Source organism: Cervus elaphus, chromosome 30 (assembly GCF_910594005.1).
Source record: "Cervus elaphus chromosome 30, mCerEla1.1, whole genome shotgun sequence".
Classification (NCBI taxonomy): domain Eukaryota; kingdom Metazoa; phylum Chordata; class Mammalia; order Artiodactyla; family Cervidae; genus Cervus; species Cervus elaphus.
In genome coordinates, this window is record NC_057844.1 from 41,412,667 (window position 1) to 41,427,466 (window position 14,800).

Genomic DNA, 14,800 nt, shown 5'->3' on the forward strand with positions numbered 1-14,800 from the left:
TGCCGCATCCCGAGCCCCTGCCCCTGTGGCAGTCCATGGCTGACCCATACTTCCACAGGAGATGTTCAAACACAGTTTTGCCTCAGTCTCTGTGGGGTCTCTGGGTTCTGATGTGCACAAGATTTGTTTGAGCCCTCTGAGAGTCTCTGGCCAGAATGGGGTTTGATTCTAAACGCAAATCTGCCCCTGCTACCATCTTTCTGGGGCTTCTCCTTTTGCCCTTGGATGTAGGGTATCTCCTCACAACTTCTCCAGCACCTACCATCTTCCTGGGGCTTCTCTGAAATGCATGTGGGATATCTCCTCATGCCGCCCCAGTGCCACATAGCCACTACACCCAGACAACGTTAAATTCACCAACATTTACCTTGTAGGGGTCACAGAAGAAGAGAGAGAAAATATGACAGAAAATATTGGAAGAGATAATAGCTGAAAACTTCCTTAACATGGGAAAGGAAACAGTCAGCCAAGTCCAGAAAGCACAGAGCCCCAGGCAGGATAAAACACAAGGAGGAACATTCTGAGATACACAGTAATCAAATAGACAAATATTAAAGATGAAGATAAAATATTAAGAACAACTAGGGGAAAATGACAAATAACATACAAGGAAACCCTCATAATGTTATCAGCTGACATTTCAATAGAAACTCTGCAAGCCAAAAGGGAATGGCATGATATTTTTAAAATGAAGAAAGGAAAAACTTACAACCAAGGATATTCTACCCACGGAGACTATCATTCAGATTTAATGTGGAAATCAAAAAAATTACATAAAAATAAAAACACATATAAGCAAAAGTTGAATGAATTCAGCACTACCAATGAGCTTTACAACAAATGCTAAAGGAACTTCTCTAGGCAGGTAGCACAAAAGAAGTAAAAGACCTACAAAAACAAATACAAAAACATTGAAGAAAATTATAATAGAAACATACATATTGGTAATTACTTTAAATGTAAATGGACTAAATGCACCAACCAAAAGACATCAACTGACTAAATGAATACAAAAACAAGACCTGTATATATACTATATAAATGAGACCCACCTTGGACTCATACAAATAGAAACTGAGGGTTTGGAAAAACATATTCCATGCAAATGGAAATCGAAAATAGCTGGAGTAGCAATACTTGGGCAAAATAGACTTTAAAATAAAGTCTACTAAAAGAGACAAAGAGTGACACTACATATTTATCGAGGGGATAATCTAAGAAGAAGGTATAACTCTAAATATATATGCACCTAACACAGGAACATTTCAATATGGAAATATACTAGCCACCATAAGGGGACATATTGATAGTTACACAATAAGAGTTGGGAACCTTAACACCACACTTTAATCATTACACAGATCATCCAGACAGAAAATAAATAAGGATACACAGACCATAAGTGACACATTAGACCAGATAAGCCTAAATGCTATTTATAGAACATACCCCTTAAAAGTAGCATGTTATACATTTTCCTAAAATGCAAATGAAACATTTAGATACAAATGAACACCTAGCCTTCTAAAACTCTTCCAAAAAACTTCAGGGGAAGGAATACTCCTACACTCTTTCCATTAGGCCACCATCACCTTGATACCAAAACCAGAGAAAGATACCACACATACACAAAATTACAGGCCAATATCACTGATAAGAATAAATGGAAGAATCCTCAAAAAATCCTAGCAATCCAAATCCAACAATATATTAAAAGGATTGCACACTGCAGTCAAGTGTGATTTATCCCAGGGATACAAGATCATTTCAATGTCTATAAATCAATTAATGTGATACATGGCATCAAGAAATTGAAGAATAAAAACCATATGATAGATTCAGCTGATGCAGAAAAAGCTTTTGACGAGATAGAGCAAGCATTATGATAACAACTCTCCAGAAAGTGGGCATAGAAGGAATCTAACTCAACATGATTAATGAAGGGCATAAACTGCAAACCTACAGCTAACATCATATTCAGTGGTGAAAAGCTGAAAGCATTTCCTCTAAGATCAGGAACAAGAAAAGGATGTCCAGTTTCACCAGTTTTATTCACTATAGCTTTGGAAGTCCTAGTTATAGCAATCAGAAAAGAAAAAGAAACAAAGGGAATAAAATAGGAAAAGAAGAAGTTAAGCCATCACTGTTTGTAGAGGACATGATACTAAACATTGTTATTCAATTGCTCAGTCATGTCTGACTTTTTGCAACTCCATGAACTGAAGCATGCCAGGCTTCCTTGTCCTTCACCATCTCCTGGGGCTTGTGAAAACTCATGTCCATCAAGTCAGTGATGCTAGCTAACCATTTTGTCCTCTGATATCCCCTTCTCCTTCCGCTTTTAATCTGTTCCAGCATCAGGGTCTTTCCCAAACAGTCAGCTCTTTGCATCAGGTACCCAAAGTATTGGAGCCTCAGTTTCAGCATCAGTCTTTCCAATGAATATTCAAGATTAATATCTTTTAGGATTGATTGATTTGATCTCTTTGCAGTCCAAGGGACTCTCAAGACCTTTCTCCAACAGCACAGTTTGAAAGCATGAATTCTTCAGTTTGCAGCCTTCTTTATGGTCCAACTCTCACATCCATACATGACTACTGGAAAAAATGCAGCTTTGGTTGGACAGATCTTTGTCAGCAAAGTAATGTATCTGCTTTTCAAAACACTTTCTAGATTTGTCATAGCTTTTCTTCCAAGGAGTAGGTGTTTTTCAACTCTATCCTTACAGTCGCCATCTGCAGTGATTTTGGAGCCCAAGAAAATACAGCCTGTCACTGTTTTCATTGTTTTCCTATCTATTGCCACGAAGTGATGGGACCCGATGCTATGATCTTCATTTTTAGAATGTTGAGGTTTGAGCCAGCTTTTTCACTCTCCTCTTTCACCTTCATCAAGAGGCTTTTTAGTTCCTCATGTCTTTCTGCCATAAAGATGGTGTCATCTACATATCTGAGGTTATTGATATTTCTCCCAGCAATCTTGATTCCAGCTTGTGTTTCATCCAGCCCAGCATTTTGAATGATGCATACTGCATGTAAGTTAAATGAACAAGGTGACAATATATAGTCTTGACATATTACTTTCTATTTGGAACCATTCCATTGTTCCATGTACAGTTCTAACTATTCCTTCTTGACCCACATTCAGATTTCACAGGAGGCAGGTAAGGTTGTCTGGTGTCTTCATCTCATTAAGAATTTTCCACAGTTTGTTGTGATACAAACAGTCAAAGGCCCTGGCATAGTCAATAAAGCAGAAGTAGATGTTTTCCTGGAACTCTCTTGCTTTTTCTATGATCAAACAGATGTTGGTAAATTGATCTCTGGATCCTCTGCCTTTTCTAAATCCAGCTTGAACGTCTGGAAGTTCTCAGTTCACGTACTGTTGAAGCCTAGTTTGGAGAATTTTGAGCATTATTTTGATAATGTGTGAAATGAGTGCAATTGTGCAGTACTTTGAACATGGTTTGGCCTTGCCTTTCTTTGGGATTGGAATGAAAACTGACCTTTTCCAGTCTTGTGCCCATTGCTGAGTTTTCCAAATTTACTGGCATATTGAGTGCAGCACATTAATAGCATCATCTTTTAGGATTTGAAATAGCTCAGCTGGAATTCCATCACGTCCACTAGCTTTGTTCATAGTGATGCTTCCTAAGGACCCACTTGACTTCAGACTCCAAGATGTCTGTCTCTTGGTGAGTGATCACACCATCGTGGTTATCTGGGTCATTAAGATCTCTAGTGTATGGTTCTTCTGTGTATACTCGCCACTTCTTCTTAATATCTTCTGCTTCTCTTCAGTCCATACTGTTTGTATTCTTTATTGTGCTCATCTTAGCATGAAGTGCTCCCTTGGTATCACTACTTTTTTCTTGAAGAGATCTCTAGTGTTTCCTATTCTGTTGTTTTCCTCTATTTCTTTGCATTCATCACTGAGGAAGGCTTTCTTATCTCTCCTGCTATTCTTTGGAACTCTTATTTCAAATGGAAACATCTTTACTTTTCTCCTTTGCCTTTTGCTTTTCTTCTTTTCTCAGCTATTTGTAAGGCCTGCTCAGACAATCTTTTTGCATTTCTTTTTCTTTGTAATGGTTTTGATTACTGCCTCCTGTACAATGTCATGAATGTCCATCCATAGTTCTTCAGGCGTTCTGTCTATCAGATCTAATCCATTGAATCTATTTCTCACTTCCACTGTATAATCATAAGGGATTTGATTTAAGTCATAACTGAATGGTCTAGTGGTTTTCCCTACTTTCTTCATTTTAATTCTGAATTTGGAAATAAGGAGTTCATGATCTGAGCCACAGTCAGCTCCTGGTCTTGTTTTTGCTGACTGTATAGAGCTTCTCCATCTTTGACTGCAAAGAATATAACAATCTGATTTCGGGATTGACCATCTGGTGATGTCCATATGTAAAGTCATCACTTGTATTGTTGGAAGAGGGTATTTGCTGTGACCAGTGTGTTCTCACATCAGAACTCTTTTAGCCTTTATCCTTCCTCATTTTGTACTCCAAGGCCAAACTTGCATATTACTCCAGGTATCTCTTGACTTTCTACTTCTGTATTCTAGTCCCTAAAATGAAAAGGACATTTTTTTTTTGTGTGTGTTAATTCTAAAAGGTCATGTAGGTCTTCATAGAACCATTCAACTTCAGCTTCTTCAGTATTAGTGTTTGGGGAATAGACTTGGATTACTGTGATACTGAATGGTTTGTCTTGGACGTGAACCGGGGTCAGCTTGATTTTTTTGAGATTGCAGCCAAGTACTACATTTCAGACTCCTTTGTTGATTATGAGGGCTACTTCATTTCTTCTAAGAAATTCTTTTCCACAGTAGTAGACAATAATTTCTTAGAAGAAATGAAGTAGCCCTCATAATCGGAATTAAATTAGCCCATTCCAGTCCATTTTAGTTCACTCATTCCTAAAATGTTGATGTTCATTCTTGCCGTTCCTGTTTGACCACTTCCAATTTACCTTGATTCATGGGCCTAACATTCCTATGCCATGCTGTTCTTTACAACATCAACTTTACTTTCATCACCAGATACATCCACAGCGGGCGTTGTTTCTGCTGTGGCTCAGCGACTTCATCCATTCTGGATCATTTCTCTGCTCTTCTCCATAGAATATAGGGCACCTGCTCACCTGGGTTCTATACAGAAAAGATCCTAATTACTCTAACAGAAAAGTACTAGAGCTCATCAATGAATTTGGTAAAGTTGCCGGTTACAAAATTAACACTCAGAAAGTTGCATTTCAAAAAGATCAGAAAGAGAAATTAAAGAAACAGTTCCATTTACCATTGCTTCAAGAAGAATAAAATATCTAGTAATCAACCTACCTAAGGACATAAATACTTGTACTATGAAAACTATAAGACACTGATGAAAGAAATTGAAGAAGACACAAACAGATGGGAAGATAAACCATGCTCATGGATTGGAAGGATCAATATCATCAAAATGACTATAATATCCAAGGAAATCCATAGATTCAGCACAATACCTATCAAATTAGCAATGGCATTTTTCACAGAATTAAAATTTAAAAATCTGAAACTTGTATGGAGATAGAAACATAACTTGAATAGTGAAAGCAATCTTGAGAAAGAAAACCAGAGCCAGAGGAATCAGACCCCCTGACTTCAGACTATATGACAAAGTTATAGCCATCCCAGAAGTATGAAACTAGTAAAAAATAAAAATAAAAAAAGCAATATGGATCAATGGAACAAATAGAAAGTCCTGAAATAAATCCATGCACTTATGGGCAATTGATCTATGACAAATCTATAATGTTGGAAAGATAGTTTCTTCAATAAGTGGTGATGGGAAAACTGGACAGCAATGTGTTAAAAAATCGAAATTAGATAATTCTTTACCACCTATACAAAATAAGCTCAAAGTAGATTAAGAACCTCAAAATGAGAACAGACAGTATACAATTGCTAGAGGAAAACATAGGTTGAACCCTCTCTAACATAAATTGCATCAACATTTTTCTCTATCCATCTCCTAGAGTAATGGAAATAAAAACAAAAATAAACAAGTAGAACCTACTTAAGCTGAAAACATTTGCAATGCAAAGGAAAGAGTTAACAAGCAAACAAACAAACAAAAACACACACACACAGATTGGCGTAAAATATTGCAAGTGATGTGACCAACAAAGGATTAGCCTTCAAAATCTACAAACAGTTCATGAAGTACAACATCACCAAAATAATCCAATCAAAAAATGAGCAGACTTAAATTGGCATTTTTCCAAGAAGACATACAGAAGGCCAAGAGGCACATGAAAAGATGGTCAACATTACTAATTACTAGAGATACACAAATCAAAACTACAATGAAATATCAACTCCCACCAATCTAAATGGCTATCTTCAGAAAATCCACAAACAATAAATGCTAGAGGGTGTGGGAAAAAGTGAATTCCCTTACACTCTTGGTGGGAATATAAATTGGTACAACCATTATGGAGAACAACTTGGATGTTCCTTAAAAATTAAAAATAGATTTAATAAATGATACTATAATCCAACTTCTGGGCATATATTCAGAGAAAAACATGGTCCAAAAGGATACATGCACCCCAGTGTTCATTGCAGCACTCTACAGTAACCAAGACATGGAAGCAACCTAAATGGCCATCAACAAAGGAATGGGTAAAGAAGATGTGGTACGTTTGCACAATGGAATATTACTCACCCATTAAAAATAATGAAATAATACCATTTGTAGCAACATGAATGGACCTAGAGATTGTCATACTTAGTGAAGTAAGACAGAAAGAGAAGCATAAACATCATATGGCTTCCTTTTTATGAGTAATCTAAAAAACATGACACAAATGAACTTATTTGCAAAATAAAGAGAGACTCACAGACTCAGAGAACAAACTTATGGTTGCCAGTGGGAAGGAAGGGAAGATGGGATAGTTAGAAAGTTTGGGATGGGCAAGTACATACTGCCATATTTTAAATGGATAACCAACAAAGATCTATTTTATAGCACAGGTACTCTGCTCAGTGCTATGTGGCAACCCGGGTGGGAAAAGAGTTTGAGGGAGAATGGGTATAGGTATATGTAACATTGAGTCCCTTTGCTCTCCACCTGAAACTATCACAGCATTGTTAACATCTAGACTCCAAGATAAAACAAAATATTAAAAAAGAAAAAAGATATATGAGGAGGAGTAATTGTAACTCCACTTTCAATATTTATAGCACTTTTTGTAGCTTTTCACAGAGACCACTATAAATATATGTGTATATAAATGATGTATAAGCTTTTATGAATTTTACCATATAATAATTATGGAGTAATTAACTTACATGCTTATTTCTAAATCTGTACACATAGAAATAAATGCAATTAGGCAAGAACTTTTTGAGGTACTTTTTATTCACTCATCCATTCAACAAATATTTATGAAGTCCTGTTTCATTCACACAACTACAACAAAAATAATCTCAAAGTAAGAATATGAATATTGAGTAAACGAGACCAGGGGAGTTCTTCTTGCTAACACCTGAAAAGAACAAAGGGACACAGGCAGTAAACAAGAAAACACATAGTTTTACAAGATCTTTTTAAATAGCAATGCATGCTTTTAAAAAATAAAATTATGTTATTAAGGGGGAATGAATAAGGAATTTCTGATAACATGGTTTTTGAACAGTGACATAACTGTGTTTTTAATGTAATGAAAATACTCTACTGTTAAGATGAATGAAATCTATTTTTCAAGGTTTGATGAGATAAAATTTTGAATAGAAAGATGAGTGAGAAGTAACAGGTAAACTTTTCAAGATGTTAGTTCATATGCTTATTTTTTCTCTTAAGTCTCTTGACAGCCCATAGTCAGATTTAATTTCAATGTGTTAGTTCTTATGATTGACTTTTGAAAGGAAAGCACTCAGCTCATGTTTTGAGGAGTAGAGTCCTTTTCCTCTGTCATGGCCATCAGATGAGCTGATTTTTTTTTTTTTTTTCCTGCACAAGCTTGCTAAGTTGCTTTAGCTTTGTCCAACTCTTGTGACACCATGGACTGTAGCCCACAAGGCTCCTTTGTCTATGGGATTCTCCAGGCAAGAATATTGGAATGGGCTGCCATTTCCTGCTCCAGGGGATCTTCCTAACCCAGGGATCAAACCCATGTCCTCTATGTCTCCTACATTGGCGGACAGAGTTCTTTTCCACTAGTGCCACCTGGGAAGCTCCTTTCTTCTATACATAAACATATAGTATAAAGGGCTAATTCCAATTGCAATGCTTCATATTTGAGTACTAGTAAAATTGAAAACAAATCAATATTTTGTTAAATAACTCTTACACAGCATTTTGACAAATCTCAAATTTATGTGAATAATGTTAGTCTTGTCTTTGAATGTGCCTACAGTATCTTCAAGATGTTCCTGCGTGTAGAAGAGTAGGCTGTTAAAATTCTTACAAAGCCAAGATGTGTTAAAACTTTGTAAGCCTCTGGTTAAGTGTTCCAAACCGAAGGAGGATATTTACATGTCCTCAACATGCTATGATTAGTTGGGTACAAAAAGGATAAATATTTACCAATAAAAGCATTTTAATATAATACTTGCCTTCAACAAATTATCCTGTAAATTCAGTATTTTTAAATCAACAAAATTATCCTAAGAGCACAGAAAAGTAGTTTTTATACAATTGTTAGTAGACTAAGCATATTATTTTGCTAATATATTAATGTTTTTTCATAATTAACATAAAAAGTTTTGTTATCAAGTCTGTAGTTTATAGTCATTTCTATCTTATTAGATTGAATTAATTTTATTTCAACCTAAAAATACAGAAAAAAAAATGACTTTTTTTATAGTCAAATGACTGAACTTCACATTTGAATCCTCTAGATTGTCATCTGGGTTGTGGGAAAACAGTTTTTAAAAGGAGCTTTAGAAACTAATATATTTTAAAATATTGAATTTTTAAGATGATCAGAAGGAAGAAGAACAAATTATCTGGTTAGCTAAAGATTTTGAGTTCATTTTAGGTTCAACCACTGAAGTCAATTTCATTTGGAATTTTTAGATGTAATTCTCTCTGCAAATTTTAGATCCCAGGTGATATCAAATACAGTATTATAATCCAAAGCTTTTTGTTATGGAAGATTTGCAGCATTAATAGATTGACACTGTTTGGATAACCTCAATCATTCATAAACCTTTTAAAATACTTTTTATAATTTCAGAGTCTGATAAACTAACAGAATTAAATTTTCATGTTACTTGAGTCTTTGAATCTCTTACCAGAATTCTGACATCCATTAGCCATTGTCTGAAGTAGGTGACTGCTGTGGTAAAAAATAAGCCATAACACATTATCTTGTTACAAATGTAATATACACAACAGCTGGAGATTTTCTTTCTCTTGTTGTCATTCTGATTGACATAAGCTGCTAGTTGTAGTTTCTCACTTTCTGAATACTGTTTTTAACAGATTCAGAAAGCCATGTGCTTTGCTAAAATCTTTTTTATGATGTTAAGAAATAGAAACCAACAGATTCCCCTCATTTAAAGAGTTTTATTTATTTTTTTTGCTTTTGCTCATAATAATCAGTTCAGCCATTCATTTTAATGTCTGTATATGGCATTTCTATGTCTTTCTTTATGCTTCACTTAACTTACTTTTAGCAAATGTCAATAAGAAGATGATTTAGGACTGAAAATGACTTTATATGACTTCAAATGACTGTATATTAGACTTTACTTTGTATGATACTCGGTGTAAATGCTTTTTAAGATTCATAAAACACATAGACACTTGAGTAAAACTGACTTAATAGTTGAATGAGAGTAAGAACTGGAAAATCTAGATGCAAATTATTCTTTAATTTCTCTCTTATTTTATAGAGAATTTAAAAAAAAACTCAGATTAATGTATATTTCTTTACATCACTATGCACATTTTTTCTTTATCTTTCTGTTAGTATTTTCAAAAAGAGAGCATGATCCAATACTATTTACCACAATGAATATACCTTTATATATGTTTTTGCTGCCCAGCAGAAAGGAACATGTGTGACCTATTTTAAAATGATGGAGTCTACTATTTGTAGAATTACCAAACTATGCATTAAGCACAAGTATCACTGCTTTTTCTCGTTCTCATCCTCCCTCTCTCTTTCCTCTTTCTCTCTCTCTTCCAATTATGCTCATGATACAATGATCCATGCCTGGAGGGAGTGTCTCACTGACTTAACTAAGAAACTTGAGATATAATCAAGCCACAGAAGACTTAGACTGTCATTGCAGCTTTTCTCTGTAATTGATCCCTCTATACACAATTCAGCCTCAGGAAGAAGCATGACATAAGCAGAGGCAAAAGAAATCTGTAAGGATTATCAACTGTGGGAATTAGGTTGTGTCTTTTTTTTTTTGTCATTTATTAGGGGTGAGAAAGAAGCAAAAATAGAGATTTTAGTCTTAAATATGCAATGGCAAAGAAGGAAACAAAGATGGAAATAAGTCACACTGAATAACAAATCAGAAAATTAAACATCAACCTCTTACATTTCATTTGTAAAACAATGTCTTTTGCATTTCTTTACCAATGATTACTTCTTTTCTCTTTGAACTTTAATTTTTATATGTTATTCATGTGATAATTTAAAATTTAAACATCTTTCTCTCTAAATTGTTTATTTATATTGTCTTATTTTCTACAAAATGTTTCTGCTTCTCAACAACCACTAAAATACATATAGGTGTGTGTGTGTGGTGGGGTCTGGATATATGTATAATTATATGTGATATATACCTTTTTAAGTATCTACATTTAAAAAATTTCATTACATATAAATGATATAAATGTGTACCTGTGTGTAGCATTTTCAGAAGAAAGTTTTAGAAGAGGATGGCTGTAATGACAGAAACTGAATCTTGTGATGGTTCTGCTCAACCATATTAACTAGAGAGCAGCATAGATTGCTTGTTTTCTAACCTAATTTTTATAGAGCACATGTACTCATAACCATATTTCTGAATCTCACACTTCTTTTAGTTTTTTATTCCATTAATTCAAGGTTTTGTTTGTTTGTTTGTTTTTGTTTTGTTTTGTTTAATTTGGAGTGCCAAGCACTGTGTCAGGCTTCAGGGACACATTAGTGAACAAATGGACATGACCCCCGTATTCAGGACACATCAAATACAGCTCACACTCTGTTTCATCTGAAGCGGAAGCCACACTCAGTTCAACGACCTTTGACATATCAGTTCAATGACTGGTCTCTTGGAAAAAATATATAATTAACAACCCTCCCCAAAGAGAAACAAGAAGAGAAATCATCTTAGCTCTATTTCCACTTTTATACTTGTCTGTTTTTTCCATGTCTTCTGTTCATATTTTTGCAGACTGTAGTAGATCTCATGTGTGTGCACATGCACACACACACACACACACACACACCTTATTCATGCTATTGTACATCACAAGAAATTTAACAGCTCTTCCTGTGTAGCAGACCTAATGATTTCTTCTCCAAATAAGGAGTATAGTCTCTGTGTAGGAGACCTGACGATTTCTTCTACCCAAAATCCTTATTTATGGAATGATTATTAATAACATTTATTTTATATGTATGTATATAGACATTATGTTAGTTCAATATACAGTAAGATGTATAAGTAATTACTATAATTATGAAATATTTGTACAAAAATGTTCTTTTGTGATTCATATATTCTTCCTACCTTTATTTCAGTTGCAACTGAACTTTTCAGTCTTTATAACTTCCAGCATGTTTAACATTGCACATTCTGGTGCAGCATCTGTACATTGCTAATTCCTTCCCTCATAAATCCTTTGTTATAGATGAGAATCTGGAATAATATGTTTCTACAGGTTATTAGTTATACCCCCTTTTAAAATTTATTTAACCTCTATTATTTAATTTCTTTACCTGTTTGTCAGGAATAAGGATAATATATATCTTATAGAGTTGTCATGAGAATTAAATGATTCAACACATAAAACATAAATTCTCCTGGTATACAGGAAATGCTATTTAGTGCTAACAACTATTATCATTTTTGAGACTGAAATGGAGCAGGGCCTTGTGGTCCTTGCCCCCTATGTCCTCCATCTGTCTTTTACTCCTGAGAAACTTTAGCCAAAAAAACAGTATAATCAGAGAAGAGAGAAAAAGCAGAAGCTAAAGAAAATAGTCCAATAAGAGTAAATAATAATAGTTTAATCATTAAGCAAAATCAAGGACATTTGTATTCTCCTCTGAGTCACACCCTGGGAGATGTCTGTTGGCACTGGAACCCCCACTAGGAGGAAGAAGTTAACTACATGATGGCCAGACTGTAGCCAAGACATGTTGTTCTGTTTATTTGCTAGGTTGTATGTGACTCTTTTACAACCTCATGGACTGGAGCCATTCAGGCGCCTCTCTCCAAGGGATTTCCTAGGCATAAACTGCCACAATTCAGAGAATTGGCCTCAAGCAAATGGGAACAAATGGACCCTGGAACTAAAGACTAATGGTACTTAAAACAATTAGCATGACACTGAGCAGACCACTGCACAACCAATTTCAAGATGATGGTCAGAGCTAACCGTGCAGGGAGCCCCCTCCCTCCATCTCTAAAATCTCTTGCCCAGTGATAATCAGTGAGGGGACTCAGCTTTTGGATAGATGCCTACCCCTCCACCCTAATGGCCAGTATCCAAAATAAAGCCAACTTACAATCAACCTTGCCTCTTTAATTTTTCAGTGATGAACAGCTGGTCCCCACTTTCAATTACAAGACCATCACATATACCTGCATTCTGAAGGTATTAGCAATATTAAGAATAATAAAATGTGACTCTTTCTCCCCAATGTTCCTCCTACTTGAGGGCCCAAAGTTAGTATGTGTTTCCAATTCTTCCAAAGTTACTGATAATACATCAGGAAAGCTGGTTGTCATTGTTCTTTCAGCATTCATGTGGTGCCTTTTTGCCTTATCTTTATTAAAATAAGTATCACCTGTATACTAATGCATATATATGGAATTTAGAAAGATGGTAATGATAACCCTGTATGCAAGTTAGCAAGAGAGACACAGATGTATTGAACAGTCTTTTGGGCTCTGTGGGAGAGGGCAAGGGTGGGATGATATGGGAGAATAATATTGAAACATGTAAATTATCATATGTGAAATGAATTGCCAGTCCAGGTTCGATGCATGATACAGGATGCTCGGGGCTGGTGCACTGGGATGACCCAGAGGGATGGGATGGGGATGGAGTTGGGAGGGGGGTTCAGGATGGGGAACACATGTACACCCATGGTGGATTCAAGTCAACGTATGGCAAAACCAATACAATGTTGTAAATAAAATAAATAAATAATTTAAATTAAAAAAAAAAGAAAAGAAAAAAAAAGATAAAAACAAGCAAACAAACAAACAAAAATAAGTATCACAACCCAATATTTCAGACTATGGAATGGAGACTAAAAATGTAATTGAAAATTCTGGCTTTGCTAAATGTCTGACTTACCAATGCCTCAATTTTCTCACATGTTTAATGGAGGTAACAATAGTAATTTTCTCAGAGGGTTTCTGAAATAAATGAATAAAGACATGCATGTAAGGGACAGAGCACACCAAGGACATATGTAAAGGCCAACTATGTCATTATGCTTATCAGCCCTTTAAAGTGCTTGCCATGATTTCATTTCTGTTATCCAACAGAGTGTAGTCAAAAAGAATTTAATAAAAATACATTTAAACATATATATCATCATTAAATAGCAAATAAATAAATGTACAATCTAGAAGGACAGGAGTATAAAGAGCTACCAAATGCTTCATAATGTGTGTTGTAATTGAGCTATTAAAAATACTGATGAGAACAGAGAGGAGAGGATAACAAGTATCCTCCCTAGAGAAGAGAGAGTTTAGAAAAGTTTCCTGGAGGAGATAAAGTCATTTGAGTCTTTTAATAATAACTTGTATTTGAATATTATAGAGAATAAGGAAAAGCCTGTTCTAGTTGGAGAAAACAGTAGTAGTTAAGGGCCTTGTTACTAGCATGCATGAAATTGAGGAGCATCAGTTTCTACAGATGGAATAGAGTATGAGGTATGAGTGGGGAGACTTGATGGATGATGAGGGGAAAATTCCAGGGGGAGTGTGAGTTGTTGAACGACTGGCAGAAAAATTGAAATTTTTCAATTAATATTGAATGGAATACTATCATTTATCACATCAGAATTTTATCATGCTTTTAAATCAAACTTTTACTGTGTGATAATTTCTTTAAAGTATAGGTCACCCATTCAATGCTGACCCTCAGTACAATGCACAGAGTGTCTCAACATTAATATTAATGCCATTTTGATCCAGATAGCTCTTTATCATCATAGAGAATGGCCCTGTGCATTTCCAGGCATTTAGCAACATCTCTGCCATCAAACCAGAAAGGCCACTATCACCTCCCACCTCAGTTGTGGCAAACAAAAATGACTCCAGACATCATTAAATGTCCCCTTTCCTGAATAAAAACCATTAGGATAAAACTGCTGATAAAAATTTGGAGGTTTTATATAAATATAGCTTTATCACTAGAAAGTTTAACAAATATGTTCATATAATTTTGTTAATCTCTTCTTTCTATTTCTCTTGGTAAAAGCTATGTTAAAAGTACCTGAGGGGAAATGCAGAAAGTAATATTAGAAATACCTGTTTAGAAGGATAAATTTGCTAGATGGGATTTTCCTGTCATGCTAAGAAACTTGATAACTTTGTATATTAAAGAGAAAATGGA